Consider the following 17,705-nt stretch of genomic DNA (forward strand, 5'->3'; position numbering starts at 1 on the left):
CTAATGAGAGTGATCCGGCCCTACTTAATCCTGCCTAATCCTGCCTAATGAGAGTGATCCGGCCCTGCCTAATCCTGCCTAATGAGAGTGATCCGGCCCTGCCTAATCCTGCCCAATGAGAGTGATCCGGCCCTACTTAATCCTGCCTAATCCTGCCTAATCCTACCTAGTCCTGCCTAATGAGAGTAATCCGGACCTACCTAATCCTGCCTAATGCATCTCTTTCTTCCTTCTCTGATTGGTGTCTTGGGCTAGGGAGACACATTACAGACAGTGGGACATAGAAACAAGATAATAGCTCCACTCAATATGGCAATGTTACACAACAGCCGTAATGGGGAAAATACAGACAAGCCCTATATAGAGACAAGCCCATGCCAGCTGTAATGGTGGAGATTACAGACAAGCCCTATATAGAGACAGGCCCTAGATACAGACAGGCCCTAGATACAGACAGGCCCAAGCAAGCTGCAGAGACACCCAGGGATCTGATTCAAAGAGGTCGACGCCCTTTCTGGCGCTCAGACAGCCATACATCTAGTAATACTTTTATGCTTTGAAGTAAATGTTAAGAGTTGAAATGTAGAATTGTAACATTTTATTTTGCTGGATGCCATGGGGGAGGCTTTGTTAATAAAGTGTTGGGCTTTTTCTCTCTCTGTCTCGATCTCGCTCTCTATGCCTCTCTCTGTCTCCCTCTCTGTCTCAACCCTTTCAACCCCTCTCTCCCTCTCCCTCTCCCTCTCTCTCTCTCTCACCCCCTCAACCCCTCTCTCTCTCTCTCCCCCTTAATCTTTATCTCTCTCTCTGTCTCACACCCCCCTCAGCCCCCCCCCTCTCTCTCGCTCTCTCTCTTTCTGTCTCACCCCCTCAACCCCCTCTCTCTCTTTCTGTCTCACCCCCTCAACCCCTCTCTCTCTCTCTCGCTCTCTTTCTCTGTCTCAACCATTTCAACCCCTCTCTCTCCCTCTCTCTCACCTCCCCTCTTCTACGCTCTCTCTCACCCCCTCAACCCCTCTCTCTCCCTCTCTCTCTCTCACCCCCTCAACCCCTCTCTCTCCCTCTTTCTCTGTCTCATCACCTCAACCCCTCTCTCGCTCTCTCTCTCGCAATCTCTCTGTCTCACCCCTTCAACCCCTCACTCTCAGGAAGAAAATGAAACAAATATTTTATATAGTTCTTTGAAGTCTTGTCCGTCTGACAAACGGACTGTGTGCAATGTGATAATACGTCTTCCTACTGAAATGTTCAGCAGGAGCTGTAGCACAGTTCAACGATTACATGTGTACGTGTGTGTGTATGTGTGTGTGTGTGTGTGTGTGTGTGTGTGTGTGTGTGTACATCCCAGGCCCTTACAACAGATCAGATCCATATTGTCCCTATTGTACACCCTGAGATGAATAGGAGCAGAAAGCTGTGCCAAATTAGAAAATAAACACAGGTCAGAGAAGGTCACAGAGTCTAACCACAGAGTCTAAACTGCCATTATAGCTATATGGGTAAATGGATGGATTCTCTATGAAAATAAAAACACGTAAAAACTTGAAATTCAACTCAGCAACGGACCTGCAAATTGTTCTCTTCAATTTGCATCTGACCCCCCCCCTTCAACTCTGCTGCTACTCTCTGTTATTATCTATGCATAGTCACTTTAATAACTTTACCGATATGTACATATTACCTCAGTTACCTGGACTAACCGGTGCCCCGGCACATTGACTCTGTACCGGTACCCCCTGTATATAGCCCCGCTATTGTTATTTACTGCTGCTCTTTAATTATTTGTTATTCTTATCTCTTAGGTATTTTTCTTAAAACTGCATTGTTGGTTAAGGGTTTGATAGTGAGCATTTCCCTGTAAGGTCTACTACACCTGTTGTATTCGGCGCATGTGACAAATACAATTTGATTTGATTTGGTTTGAAAAGTAATTTCATCCTGACTTCCGTCGCAAGTAAAAATATGTTATTTGCATCCAAAATGGCACCCTATTCCCTTATGTAGTTCACTACCCTTCACTAGGGCCCATTAGGTTCTATTCAAAAGTAGTGCACTTATGTTCAACAGGTTTCATGTGTACCCCAAAGCCCCTCACATCTGCAACCTGAGACCCAGCCGTCTCGCACTCCACCTTTGGCAACGGCCCCGGCAACAGTCGTCCAATCAGTGATGAGTAATGAGCAGTCTGACGACCATGCAGTGATCCCAGCTATCTAATTAGTCTGCAATTAACTTTACCAGCCTCTGTTGGACGCAGGTGCACGTGAGTGTGTGTGTGTGTGTGTGTGTGTGTGTGTGTGTGTGTGTGTGCCTTCCTTCGACATCAGCAGGTCGCAACACCCAACACACTGGGGTCAGTCAATCAGAGCAGGATACAGACTCTGTCTACAGTCAATTGAGAGTCGCCACAGCGCTGGCCATCAAATATACCATCTGCCAGTTCATATTTATAGAACCATAATCTTTTACATTTTTTTTATTTAACCTTTATTTAACTAGGCAAGTCAGTTTTAAGAACATATTCTTGTTCACAATGACGGCCTACCCCGGTCAAACCCAGATGACGCTGGACCAATTGTGTGCCGCCCTATGAGACCCCCAATCACGGCCGGTTGTGATACAGCCTGGAATCAAACCAGGGTCTGTAGTGACGCCTTTAACACTGTGATGCAGTGCCTAAGACCACTGCGCCACTCGGGGGGACCAACTCTCAGCGGTCTTCATTATTCTGTAAAGTTACATTAGTTTATACAGTATATTTATTTTCAGTACAGGCTTAAGAATTCCTGGATGATGAAGATACAGTACCAATGTCATTTTCAGTAGGCAAGTTGGAGTGAAAAGGCTTTGTGTATAGAGACGAGACAAAATGGCGGGTTAGTGTAGGGGAGCTAGAGACTGGGAACAGAGCATCATGTGTGGGTATCTATGGTCTCCGTGGATGCTCTCTGGGATAACCATGCCCTTTTCAGCATGTACCACCAGTGTGTACACAATATTAGAGGTTTATGTATTTTTGATTAATCAAGCATATGTCTCGGTGTGTGGAGGCTGCTGAGGGGGAGAACAGGCTCATAATAATGGCCGGAACGGAGCAAATGGAATGGCATCAACACCTGGGAACCATGTGTTTGATGACATTCACACCGATTCCGCTCCAGTCATTACCACGAGCCCGTCCTCCCCAATGAAGGTGCCACCAGCCTCCTGTGGTCTGGACATGTGTGGACATAGGACATATCAACGTTGTGTACAGCATGAATGTCACATCCTCTCGTGGCGTTCCAGGCAGTCTTGTCTCTGACTGCGTGCTCTGCTCTAGCAGCTAGGGCTCAGCTGTGTGTAATTACAGCCAGTAATAAGCCTTGGATATGGTCCACCTGCCTCCCTGTGTGTCTCCTCTCTCCTGCCTGCCTACGCTGGAGCTGCTGACAACAAAAGAGACGTGTGTGTGAGTGTGTGTGTGTGTGTGTGTGTGTGTGTGTGTGTGTGTGTGTGTGTGTGTGTGTGTGTGTGTGTGTGTGTGTGTGTGTGTGTGTGTGTGTGTGTGTGTGTGTGTGTGTGTGTGTCTGTGTGAGTATGTATTCACACTCTCCTCTTGCAGATTGTGCATCGTTGGGTCCCAGCTCAGGCTGTGTTTTATCCTTGGCAATACAATACAAAGAACTGTGCTGTTGTCACTGAATCTTTATAATGATCTGCGTACTGTGTCATCATGTCATATACTGTTGCCTATGGCATATGCAATATACAATACTTCATTGGGCTGGACTGGAAGCTCTTTCTGGGTTGTGTAGGCAGGTATTCCCCCCTTTACTTCCAGCTAGAGAAGTCATGCTAGGCTAGGCTAGGGTAACGTATCCCTGCTATGTCATACTATGCTAGGGTAACGTATCCCTGCTACGTCATGCTAGGCTAGGGTAACGTATCCGTGCTATGTCATACTAGGCTAGGGTAACATATCCCTGCTATGTCATGCTAGGCTAGGGTAACGTATCCCTGCTATGTCATGCTAGGCTAGGGTAACGTATCCGTGCTACGTCATGCTAGGCTAGGGTAACGTATCCGTGCTACGTCATACCAGGCTAGGGTAACGTATCCCTGCTATGTCATACTAGGCCAGGGTAACGTATCCCTATTATGTCATGCTAGGCTAGGGTAACGTATCCCTGCTACGTCATGCTAGGCTAGGGTAACGTATCCGTGCTACGTCATGCTAGGCTAGGGTAACGTATCCGTGCTACGTCATGCTAGGCCAGGGTAACGTATCCCTGCTATGTCATGCTAGGCTAGGGCAACATGTCCCTGTTATGTCATACTAGACTAGGGCATCATGCCCCTATTATGTCATACTAGACTAGGGCATCATGCCCCTATTATGTCATACTAGACTAGGGCATCATGCCCCTATTATGTCATACTAGACTAGGGCATCATGCCCCTATTATGTCATACTAGACTAGGGCATCATGCCCCTATTATGTCATACTAGGCTAGGGCAACATGTCCCTGTTATGTCATACTAGACTAGGGCATCATGCCCCTATTATGTCATACTAGACTAGGGCATCATGCCCCTATTATGTCATACTAGACTAGGGCATCATGCCCCTATTATGTCATACTAGACTAGGGCATCATGCCCCTATTATGTCATACTAGACTAGGGCATCATGCCCCTATTATGTCATACTAGACTAGGGCATCATGCCCCTATTATGTCATACTAGACTAGGGCAACTTGTCCCTATTATGTCATACTAGGCTAGGGCAACTTGTCCCTATTATGTCATACTAGGCTAGGGCAACTTGTCCCTATTATGTCATACTAGGCTAGGGCAACATGTCCCTGTTATGTCATACTAGGCTAGGGCAACTTGTCCCTATTATGTCATACTAGACTAGGGCAACTTGTCCCTATTATGTCATACTAGACTAGGGCATCATGCCCCTATTATGTCATACTAGGCTAGGGCAACATGTCCCTGTTATGTCTGGGTAAGGGGAAAAGGGGATACCTAGTCAGTTGTCCAGCTGAATGTATTCAACTGAAATGTGTCTTCCACATTTAACCCAACCCCTCTAGGCTAGGGCAGCATGTTCCTATTATGTCCTGCTAGGCTAGGGCATCTTCGGTCAGGGAGAGGTTGAAAATGACATTGAAGACACTTGCCAGTTGGCCCGCGCATGCTTTGAGTACACACTCTGGTCGTGCGGCCTTGTGAATGTTGACCTGTTTAAAGGTCTTGCTCACATCGACTATGGAAAATGATCACACAGTCTTCCGGAACAGCTGGTGCCTGTTTGATGGTTCATCTGAGGGCATAGCAGGATTTCTTATAAGCGTCCAGATTAGTGTCCAGCTCTAGCCTTTTAGCTCGGTGAGGATGTTGCCTGTAATCCCTAGCTTCTGGTTGGGATGTGTACGTACATTTACATTTTAGTCATTTAGCAGACGCTCTTATCCAGATCGACTTACAGTAGTGAATGCATACATGAATGCATACATTTCATACATTTTTTTCCCCGAACTGGTCCCCCGTGGGAATCAAACCCACAACCCTGGCATTGCAAACACCATGCTCTACCAACTGAGCCACATGGGACGTACGGTCTCTGTGGGGACGACGTCGTCAATGCACTTATTGATGAAGCCGGTGACTGAGGTGGTATACTCTTCAATGCCATTGGATGAATATATTCCTGTCTGTGCTAGCAAAACAGTCCTGTAGCGTAGCATTCACGTCATCTGATCAGCTCGGTGTTGAGCGAGTCAATGGTACTTCCTGCTTTCGTTTTTGCTTGTAAGCAGGAATCAGGAGGATAGAATTATGGTCAGATTTGCCAAATGGAGGGCGATGGGCTTTGTACGCGTCTCTGTGTGTGGAGTAAAGGTGGTCTAGAGTTGTTTTTCCTCTGGTTGCACATGTGAAATGCCGGTAGAAATGTATTTATTGTCACATGCGCCGAATACAACTGGTGTAGACCTTACCATGAAATGCTTACTTGCAAGCCCTTAACCAACAATGCAGTTCAAGAAATATGGTTAAGATAATATTTGCTGAATAAACTAATGTAAAAAATGTAAAATTAAAAGTAACACAATAAGATTACATAAAAATAACAAGGTTCTATACGGGGGGTACCGGTACTGAATCAATGTGCGGGGGTACAGGTTGGTTGAGGTAATTTGTACATGTATGTAGGGATGAAGTGACTATGCATAGATAATAAACAGCTAGTAGCAGCAGTGTAAAAAAAAGGGGTGAGTGGGGTGTCAATGCAAATAGTCCGGTTGACCATTTGATTAGCTGTTCAGCAGTATTATGTCTTGGGGGTAGAAGCTGTTAAGAAGCCTTTTGGACAAAGACTTAGCGCTTCTGTACCGCTTGCCGTGTGGTAGAAGAGAGAACAGTCTATGACTAGGGTGGACGGAGTCTTTGGCAATTTTTAGGGCCTTCCTCTGACACCGCCTTTTGTAGAGGTCCTGGATGGCAGGAAGCTTGGCCCCCAGTGATGTACTGGGACGTTCACACTACCCTCTGTAGCGCCTTGCGGTTGGAGGACGAGCAGTTGCCATACCAGGCGGTGACGCAGCCAGTCAGGATGCTCTCGATGGTGCAGCTGTTAAACTTTTTGTTGATCTGAGAACCCATGACAAATATTTTCAGTCTTCTGAGAGGGAATAGGTTTTGTCTTCCTCTCTTCACAACTGTCTTGGTGTGTTTGGACCATGATAGTTTGTTGGTGATGTGGACACCAAGGATCTTGAAGCTCTCATCCTGCTCCGCTGCGGCCCCGTTGATGAGAATGGAGGCGTGCTTGGCTCTCCTTTTCCTGTAGTTCCCGATCATCTCCTTTGTCTTGATCACGTTGAGGGAGAGGTTGTTATTCTGGCACAACACGGCCAGGTCTCTGACCTCCTCCTTATAGGCTGTCTCGTCGTTGTCAGTGATCAGGCCTACCACAGTTGTGTCGTCAGCAAACTTAATAATGGTATTGGAGTCGTGCTTTGCCACCCAGTCGTGGGTGAACAGGGAGTACAGGAGGGGACTAAGCACGCATCCCTGAGTGTTCCCGTGTTGAGGATCAGCGTGGCGGATCTATCCTTACCACCTGGTTCAGCCTGTCAGGAAGTCCAGGATCCAGTTGCAGAGGGAGGTGTTTAGTCCCAGGTTCCTCAGCTTAGTGATGAGCTTTGAGGGCACTATGGTGTTGAACACTGAGCTGTAGTCAATGAACAGCATTCTCACGTAGGTGTTCCTTTTGTCCAGACGTGTGGTGTGTGTGTGTGCGTGACTCTACATGACCATCTTTGTGTGTGGTTGCGCATACGTGCGTGTGAGTGTTTGTGGTGTGTGTGTGTGTGTGTGTGTGTGTGTGTGTGTGTGTGTGTGTGTGTGTGTGTGTGTGTGTGTGTGTGTGTGTGTGTGTGTGTGTGTGTGTGTGTGTGTGTGGGTGTGTGAGTGTGTGTGTGTGTTTGTGGTGTGTGTGTGTGTGTGTGTGAGGTTGTGCGTACGTGCGTGTGAGTGTTTGTGGTGTGTGTGTGTGTGGGTGTGTGAGTGTGGGTCACTCTGCCCTCGGCTCTTCCTGCAGCTGAGCTCAGTACCATAACCAGGAGAGAATTTGCACGTCCTCTCTCCTCATCTCCCCATCTCCTTCTTAAAACCCATTGGAGGAGAAGGTCAAAGGGGTGAGAGGAAGTGAGGCGTGTGCAATTGTGATTCTCCCATTATCATTTCAAAGAAGAGGCTCAGAGAAGGTTAGACCTTTGAAAAAAAAGACTGACCTTAACCCTAACCCAGAGAAGGTTAGACCTTTGAACAGAATGCCTGGTATCATACATCAAAGGAAGACTCTGACATAGACAGATAGATAGACAGACAGATGCACTAAGCTCTAAGCACTAAGGAAAGGGAGAGAAAGTGATGATGTCTGAAGTCCTTCACTTTTCAAAGCAACACTTTTCTGGTCAACATAGCCCCTTACTTTGGCTCTCTCTCAATGTTCTAACACCCTGTCCTCTCTCCGTGTCTCTCTCTCAATGTTCTAACACCCTGTCCTCTCCTTGTCTCTCTCTCAATGTTCTAACACCCTGTCCTCTCTCCGTGTCTCTCTCTCAATGTTCTAACACCCTGTCCTCTCTCCGTGTCTCTCTCTCAATGTTCTAACACCCTGTCCTCTCTCCGTGTCTCTCTCTCAATGTTCTAACACCCTGTCCTCTCTCCGTGTCTCTCTCTCAATGTTCTAACACCCTGTCCTCTCTCCGTGTCTCTCTCTCAATGTTCTAACACCCTGTCCTCTCTCCTTGTCTCTCTCTCAATGTTCTAACACCCTGTCCTCTCTCCGTGTCTCTCTCTCAATGTTCTAACACCCTGTCCTCTCCTTGTCTCTCTCTCAATGTTCTAACACCCTGTCCTCTCTCCTTGTCTCTCTCTCAATGTTCTAACACCCTGTCCTCTCTCCTTGTCTCTCTCTCAATGTTCTAACACCCTGTCCTCTCTCCTTGTCTCTCTCTCAATGTTCTAACACCCTGTCCTCTCCCCGTGTCTCTCTCTCAATGTTCTAACACCCTGTCCTCTCTCCTTGTCTCTCTCTCAATGTTCTAACACCCTGTCCTCTCTCCGTGTCTCTCTCTCAATGTTCTAACACCCTGTCCTCTCCTTGTCTCTCTCTCAATGTTCTAACACCCTGTCCTCTCTCCTTGTCTCTCTCTCAATGTTCTAACACCCTGTCCTCTCTCCGTGTCTCTCTCTCAATGTTCTAACACCCTGTCCTCTCTCCTTGTCTCTCTCTCAATGTTCTAACACCCTGTCCTCTCCCCGTGTCTCTCTCTCAATGTTCTATCACCCTGTCCTCTCCTTGTCTCTCTCTCAATGTTCTAACACCCTGTCCTCTCTCCGTGTCTCTCTCTCAATGTTCTAACACCCTGTCCTCTCTCCTTGTCTCTCTCTCAATGTTCTAACACCCTGTCCTCTCTCCTTGTCTCTCTCTCAATGTTCTAACACCCTGTCCTCTGTATTTTGAATTATCCTGTAATTCCACCCCACAGAATAGAGTACTGTATCGAATCTTTGGAGTGCCAAAATACCTTCTGATCACTAGTGAGTGTATGGAATTGTTTTCGGCTCATTAACATATTTTGAGTTGTGCCTTGTAAGAGGCTATATTTGTTGCACCCGTGAGTGAGAATTCTGTACCAATATACCTCATATGTGGTTATAGTGCCCCAGCACTATTGAATGGCAGCAAGTCTAAAACCTTAGCTGGTTTAATTTCCTGTTGATCTGCAATATCCTGTCATTTCTGCCCGTTTGGAAGCCTTTGTTATGGTCTCTAGATGTGCAAATGATATAAAACACTAAAATATTAATTAATATACTGAAATGTGTAGACACTTTACCTAGCAGCCAACCTGCTTCCACCAATCCCTTGTAATTACAGCAAAACACGGTCAAATACAAACCCCTCCCCTGTCCCCTCAACAAATATCATTAATTCATCCATGAACTCGTTAATGATTACGGTATCGTTTACTACTTTACCGTATAAAATACAGTACATATTACAGTATTGTTCTGTGTGGCATTATACATTAGTTGCTTTGATACCATATTTATATTACAGTAGCTGTACTGTGATATGAAACACAAAATTGTACTTGTCACCAAGCTGCCTGTATGCTACAGTAATCACAGTAACCCTCTTTTACAGTGTAGGTAAAAACAATATGGCGGAAAAACATCACTAGGATGTCTCTCAACCTGGTCAGTTATTTCAGATCAGTGAAGGATACGAAGGAGAGGAAATTAAGAAATGAATGAAAGAGTAAAGAGCCTGTTTCACAGTGAGGAAGACATTAGAGGACATTGTCGATAGAGGAGAGCGAACAAACATGGCTGCTCAGCTCACTGTGACTGACGTGATACCATTCTGCATGGCTGCACAGCTCACTGTAACTGACGTGATACCATTCTGCATGGCTGCTCAGCTCACTGTGACTGACGTGATACCATTCTGCATGGCTGCTCAGCTCACTGTGACTGACGTGATACCATTCTGCATGGCTGCTCAGCTCACTGTGACTGACGTGATAACATTCTGCATGGCTGCTCAGCTCACTGTGACTGACGTGATACCATTCTGCATGGCTGCTCAGCTCACTGTGACTGACGTGATACCATTCTGCATGGCTGCTCAGCTCACTGTGACTGACGTGATACCATTCTGCATGGCTGCTCAGCTCACTGTGACTGACGTGATAACATTCTGCATGGCTGCTCAGCTCACTGTGACTGACGTGATACCATTCTGCATGGCTGCTCAGCTCACTGTGACTGACGTGATACCATTCTGCATGGCTGCTCAGCTCACTGTGACTGACGTGATACCATTCTGCATGGCTGCTCAGCTCACTGTGACTGACGTGACACCATTCTGCATGGCTGCTCAGCTCACTGTGACTGACGTGATACCATTCTGCATGGCTGCTCAGCTCACTGTGACTGACGTGATACCATTCTGCATGGCTGCACAGCTCACTGTGACTGACGTGATACCATTCTGCATGGCTGCTCAGCTCACTGTGACTGACGTGATACCATTCTGCATGGCTGCACAGCTCACTGTGACTGACGTGATACCATTCTGCATGGCTGCTCAGCTCACTGTGACTGACGTGACAACAATCTACATGTGTGTGTCTGTGTGTGTGCGTGTCTGTGTGTGTGTCTGTGTGTGTATCTGTGTGTGTCAGTGTGTGTCTGTGTGTGTCTGTGTGTCTATGTGTGTGTGTGTGTGTGTGTGTGTGTGTGTGTGTGTGTGTGTGTGTGTGTGTGTGTGTGTGTGTGTGTGTGTGTGTATCTGTGTGTGTCTGTGTTCCCTATATAGTGCACTACTTTAGAACAAAACCCTATGGGGCCTGGTCAAAAGTAGTGCACTGTAAAGGGGAATAGACTGCCATTTAGGACACATACTATATTTCATATTTAGTATTATAAAAGTGAACGTGATGACTTCTTTATGGAAGTGCAACTTCCTGAAAAACGTCAAACTAGTAGAGGAATGAAATGTTAAACAGCAACGGCCTGTTTATTTATCAGTCTCTCGAACTTCAGGATGTCTCTCCCTAGAACCTTGGAGGACATGATAATGTGCACAACACATGATTACACAGGAAAAACTGTGTTATTTAAATATTGGTCGCTTCATTTTTATTTCAATGTTTGTTGCTACTTGTTATGCCATCAATATGGTCAATAACTAAGCACAAAATAATTACAATCTGAATGACTAACTACATCTAATAATTACAATCTGAATATCTAACTACACCTAATAATTACAATCTGAATGACTAACTACACCTAATAATTACAATCTGAATATCTAACTACACCTAATAATTACAATCTGAATATCTAACTACACCTAATAATTACAATCTGAATATCTAACTACACCTAATAATTACAATCTGAATGACTAACTACACCTAATAATTACAATCTGAATGACTAACTACACCTAATAATTACAATCTGAATGACTAACTACACCTAATAATTACAATCTGAATATCTAACTACACCTAATAATTATAATCTGAACAACTAACTACACCTAATAATTACAATCGGAATATCTAACTACACCTAATAATTACAATCTGAATATCCAACTACACCTAATAATTACAATCTGAATATCTAACTACACCTAATAATTACAATCTGAATAACTAACTACACCAAATAATTACAATCTGAATATCTAACTACACCTAATAATTACAATCTGAATTCTAACTACACCTAATAATTACAATCTGAATATCCAACTACACCTAATAATTACAATCTGAATATCTAACTACACCTAATAATTACAATCTGAATAACTAACTACACCAAATAATTACAATCTGAATATCTAACTACACCTAATAATTACAATCTGAACTAACTACACCTAATAATTACAATCTGAAAATCTAACTACACCTAATAATTACAATCTGAATATCTAACTACACCTAATAATTACAATCTCAATAACTAACTACACCTAATAATTACAATCTCAATAACTAACTACACCTAATAATTACAATCTGAATATCTAACTACACCTAATAATTACAATCTGAATAACTAACTACACCTAATAATTACAATCTGAATAACTAACTACACCTAATAATTACAATCTGAATATCTAACTACACCTAATAATTACAATCTGAATGACTAACTACACCTAATAATTCAATCTGAATATCTAACTACACCCAATAATTATAATCTGAATAACTAACTACACCCAATAATTACAATCTGAATAACTAACTACACCTAATAATTACAATCTGAATATCTAACTACACCTAATAATTACAATCTGAATAACCAACTACACCTAATAATTATGTCAATCTGAATATCTAACTACACCTAATAATTACAATCTGAATAACTAACTACACCTAATAATTATAACGAAGTCCAATCTGAATATCTAACTACACCTAATAATTACAATCTGAATAACTAACTACAGCTAATAATTACAATCTGAATAACTAACTACACCTAATAATTACAATCTGAATATCTAACTACACCTAATAATTACAATCTGAATAACTAACTACACCTAATAATTACAATCTGAATATCTAACTACACCTAATAATTCAATCTGAATATCCAACTACACCTAATAATTACAATCTGAATATCTAACTACACCAAATAATTACAATCTGAATAACTAACTACACCTAATAATTACAATCTGAATATCTAACTACACCTAATAATTACAATCTGAATAACTAACTACACCTAATAATTATAACGAAGTCCAATCTGAAAGCACATGAACACCTGAACATACTGTATATAGTGATAGTTTCTATGGTCTGAGTTTTCATCGTCTCTCTCTCTCTCTCTCTCTCTCTCTCTCTCTCTCTCTCTCTCTCTCTCTCTGGTTAAGCCAAAGTCTTGAGGCTTTTTCCTCTGTTTTCTTCCTCTCCATCTTGTAATCATCCTTCTTCCCAGTTCGTCACCTTGGTGGTAAGAGGGAGTTTCATGGTTGACTGGTCTCTGTCACCTTTGCCCTTCTTTCTATAACCTTTTGACAACCAATAGACTGGAATTACACAGACTGGAATTAAAAGTTGAAAGATTGGTGTTGGGTCTTCCTCTCTCTCTCTCTCTCACCCCCCTCTCTCCCACCCCCTCTCTCTCTCTCTCTCTCTCTCTCTCTCCCCCCTCTCTCGCTCTCACCCCCCCCCCTCCCTCTCTCTCTCTCTTTCTCTCTCTCATTAACTGCCTTAAGTTAGGATGCGTTCCAAATGGCGCCCTCCTCTCCATAGGGTTCTGGTCCAAAGTAGTGCACTATATAAAGAAAATGGTGACAGCAGATCAAACCCTAGTCTAGTCGAATGATCTCATAAAACATTTAAAATAATTAGTTTGTTGTGCAGCTCCACATGGAATGATTTGTTGACTGTATCCTACTGTGTAACAGTGGAGTAGTTTCGGGAGAATATTCTAGAAGCTTTTAGAGAGATACGCTCTCACAGACAGTCAAACACACAGGGAACATCCCAAAGGACTCCCTATTCCCTGTATAGTGCACTACTTAGGCCACTACTAGCCCTATGGGTCCTGGTCCTCCAAAGTAGTGCACTATAAAGGGAATAAGATGACATTTCAAAAATAAAAAAAAATGTGGAACGAATCCAGAGTTTCTTCCAATTAAGGTGGAAGAACATGCTCTGAATCTAAAGTTCAACAAACTGTCTGAAGGACCTGTAGCGGTGTGAGATTCAGACTACGAATGTGAGATTCAGATTCAGTGTACTATATCAGCAGCACTTCAAGGTCTCTCTATGGTGGAAGGTCCTGGTATATAGTGCATTTCTGTAGAAAGGGAGCGACGGAAAGGGATGCTGTACACTGATTATAAAACTGAAGATAAAACTAGCCTTTCTATGGGATCAGAGTCTTAATGCTTACTATCAGAAACAAAGATAAGATAGGAAGAGCTGGAGAGGAAGAGAGGAAGAGGATGAGAGATGGAGAGGAAGAGAGGAAGAGAGCAAGAGAGAAGGTGAGGAAGAGAGAAGGTGAGAAAGAGAGGAAGATAGATGGAGAGATGGAGAGGGAGAGAGGAAGAGAGATGGAGAGAGGAAGAGAGATGGAGAGATTGAGAGATGGAGAGAGGATGAGAGATGGAGAGAGGAAGAGAGATGGAGAGGTGGAGAGGGAAAGAGGAAGAGAGATGGAGAGGTGGAGAGGGAGAGAGGAAGAGAGATGAGAGATGGAGAGAGGAAGAGAGATGGAGAGGAAGAGAGGAAGAAAGGAAGATATATGGAGAGATGGAGAGAGGAAGAGAGATGGAGAGGTGGAGAGGGAGAGAGGAAGAAAGATGAGAGATGGAGAGGAAGAGAGTAAGAGATGAAGAGAGATAGAGAGGAAGAGGTGTAGAGGGAGAGCGGTGGAGAGGGAGAGAGGAAGACAGGAAGGGATGGAAAGGAAGAGAGGGAGAGAGATCCAGAGAGGAAGAGGTGGAGAGGGAGAGCGATGGAGAGGGAGAGAGGAAGACAGGAAGAGAAGAAGAGAGATGGAGAGGGAGAGAGATGGAAAGATGGAGAGGAAGAGGAAGAGATGAAGAGAGATAGAGAGGAAGAGGGATGGAGAGAGGAGAGAGGAGGAGAGGAAGAGAGGGAGAGGAAGAGAGAGGAAGAGAAGAAGATTAGATGGAGAGGAAGAGAGATGGAGAGGGAGAGAGGAAGACAGGAAGGGATGGAGAGGAAGAGAGATGGAGAGGAAGGATACTGGGGGATAGTGTATTTTCAAGGCGGCAGTGACAGTACATTAGCCCAAGGTGCTGAGGTGTAGTTTGTGTCCTGGATGATGGACGGCCGTATAGTAGCAGCACTGTATATGTTGTTCGTGTGTGTGTGTGTGTGTGTGTGTGTGTGTGTGTGTGTGTGTGTGTGTGTGTGTGTGTGTGTGTGTGTGTGTGTGTGTGTAACGTGTTTCCCTGTCCACTCCTCCAGCTTCACAGTCACTATGCCAGGAACTCTGCACGCACACGAACACGCACGCAAACACACACACACACACACACACACACACACACACACACACACACACACACACACACACACACACACACACACACACACACACACACACACACACACACACACACACACACACACTTTATCTATCCACATCTCGGCCGTCCATCCCCCAGTGGTTAGGCAGAGTAGTCATAGCGACATATCCCTAATGCTACTGAGGCCGTAGAGTCCCGCTACAATAAATCACGTTAATAAAATGTCAACAGTGCTACTGAGGCCACAGAGTCCCACTGTAATTCATAATGTTCTACTGTGGCCACAGAGTCCAACTGTAATTCATAATGTTATACTGAGGCCACAGAGTCCAACTGTAATTCATAATGTTATACTGAGGCCACAGAGTCCAACTGTAATTCATAATGTTATACTGAGGCCACAGAGTCCAACTGTAATTAATTACCCAGGCATTATAAACCCCTCATCAGTTAGTATTGTCTCCCTAGGCATTATAAACCCCTCATCAGTTAGTATTGTCTACCGAGGCATTATAAACCCCTCATCAGTTAGTATTGTCTACCTAGGCATTATAAACACCTCATCAATTAGTATTGTCTACCTAGGCATTATAAACACCTCATCAATTAGTATTGTCTACCTAGGCATTATAAACACCTCATCAGTTAGTATTGTCTACCTAGGCATTATAAACACCTCATCAATTAGTATTGTCTACCTAGGCATTATAACCTGTTAGGGCTAGGGGGCAGTATTTACACGGCTGGATAAAAAACGTACCCGATTTAATCTGGTTACTACTCCTGCCCAGTAACTAGAATATGCATATAATTATTGGCTTTGGATAGAAAACACTCCAAAGATTCTAAAACTGTTTGAATGGTGTTTGTGAGTATAACAGAACTCAAATGGCAGGTCAAAACCTGAGAGATTCCTTTACAGGAAGTGGCCTGTCTGACCATTTATTGTCTTTCTTTGACATCTCTTTCCAAAACTTAGGATCTCTGCGGTAACGTGACACTTCCCACGGCTCCAATAGGCTCTCAGAGCCCGGGAAAAACCTGAATGTCGTCATTCCAGCCCCAGGCTGAAACACATTATCGCCTTTCTCAAGTGGCCGATCAAGGGACAGTGGGCTTAGGCGCGTGCACTGGCCGCCCCCGTCTTTCTGTTTTTTCCTCTGTTTACCGAAAAGGAGATTCCCGGTCGGAATATTATCGCTTTTTTTACGAGATAAATTGCATAAAAATTGATTTTAAACAGCGGTTGACATGCTTCGAAGTACGGTAATGGAATATTTAGAAATTTTTTGTCACGAATTGCGCCATGCTCGTAACCCTGATTTACCATTTCGGATAGTGTCTGGAACGCACGAACAAAACGCCGCTATTTGGATATAATGATGGATTATTTGGGACCAAACCAACATTTGTTATTGAAGTAGAAGTCCTGGGAGTGCATTCTGACGAAGACAACAAAGGTAATAACATTTTTATAATAGTAAATCTGATTTTGGTGAAGGCTAAACTTGCATCTTGTATCTAAATAGCTAGCCCGTGATGGCTGGGCTATGTACTTAGAATATTGCAAAATGTGCTTTCACCAAAAAGCTATTTTAAAATCGGACATATCGAGTGCATAGAGGAGTTCTGTATCTATAATCTTTAAAATAATTGTTATGCTTTTTGTGAACGTTTATCGTGAGTAATTTAGTAAATTGTTAGTAAATTCCCCGGAAGTTTGCGGGGGGTATGCTAGTTCTGAACGTCACATGCTAATGTAAAAAGCTGTTTTTTGATATAAATATGAACTTGATTGAACAAAACATGCATGTATTGTATAACATAATGTCCTAGGGTTGTCATCTGATGAAGATCATCAAAGGTTAGTGCTGCATTTAGCTGTCTTCTGGGTTTTTGTGACATTATATGCTAGCTTGAAAAATGGGTGTCTGATTATTTCTGGCTGGGTACTCTGCTGACATAATCTAATGTTTTGCTTTCGTTGTAAAGCCTTTTTGAAATCGGACAATGTGGTTAGATTAACGAGAGTCTTGTCTTTAAAAAGCTGTAAAATAGTCATATGTTTGAGAAATTGAAGTAATAGGATTTTTAAGGTATTTGAAAATCGCGCCACTGGATTACACTGGCTGTTGCGTAGGTGGGACGAATTCGTCCCGCCTAGCCCAGAGAGGATAAACCCCTCATCAATTAGTAATGTCTACCGAGGCATTATAAACCCCTCATCAGTTAGTATTGTCTACCGAGGCTCCCGAGTGGCGGAGCGGTCTAAGGCACTGCATCTCACTGCAAGAGGCGTCACTACAGACCCTGGTTCGAATGCAGGCTGCATCACATCTGGCTCTGATTGGGAGTCCCTAAGGGCGGAACATAATTGTCCCAGTGTCGCCCGGGTTTGGCCGGGGTAGGCCGTCATTGTAAATCAGATTTTGTTCTTAACGGACTTGCCTAGTTAAATAAAACCCTCATCCAGCTCTGTGTTTGTTGTGTCTGTGGTCAACTAGTCACCACCGTGGTGCCAGTCTCTGTGTGTGTGTAAAGACCGAGACAGATGGCAGAGGATAGGATGTGCC

Source organism: Salmo salar, chromosome ssa28, assembly GCF_905237065.1.
Source record: "Salmo salar chromosome ssa28, Ssal_v3.1, whole genome shotgun sequence".
Lineage (NCBI taxonomy): Eukaryota > Metazoa > Chordata > Actinopteri > Salmoniformes > Salmonidae > Salmo > Salmo salar.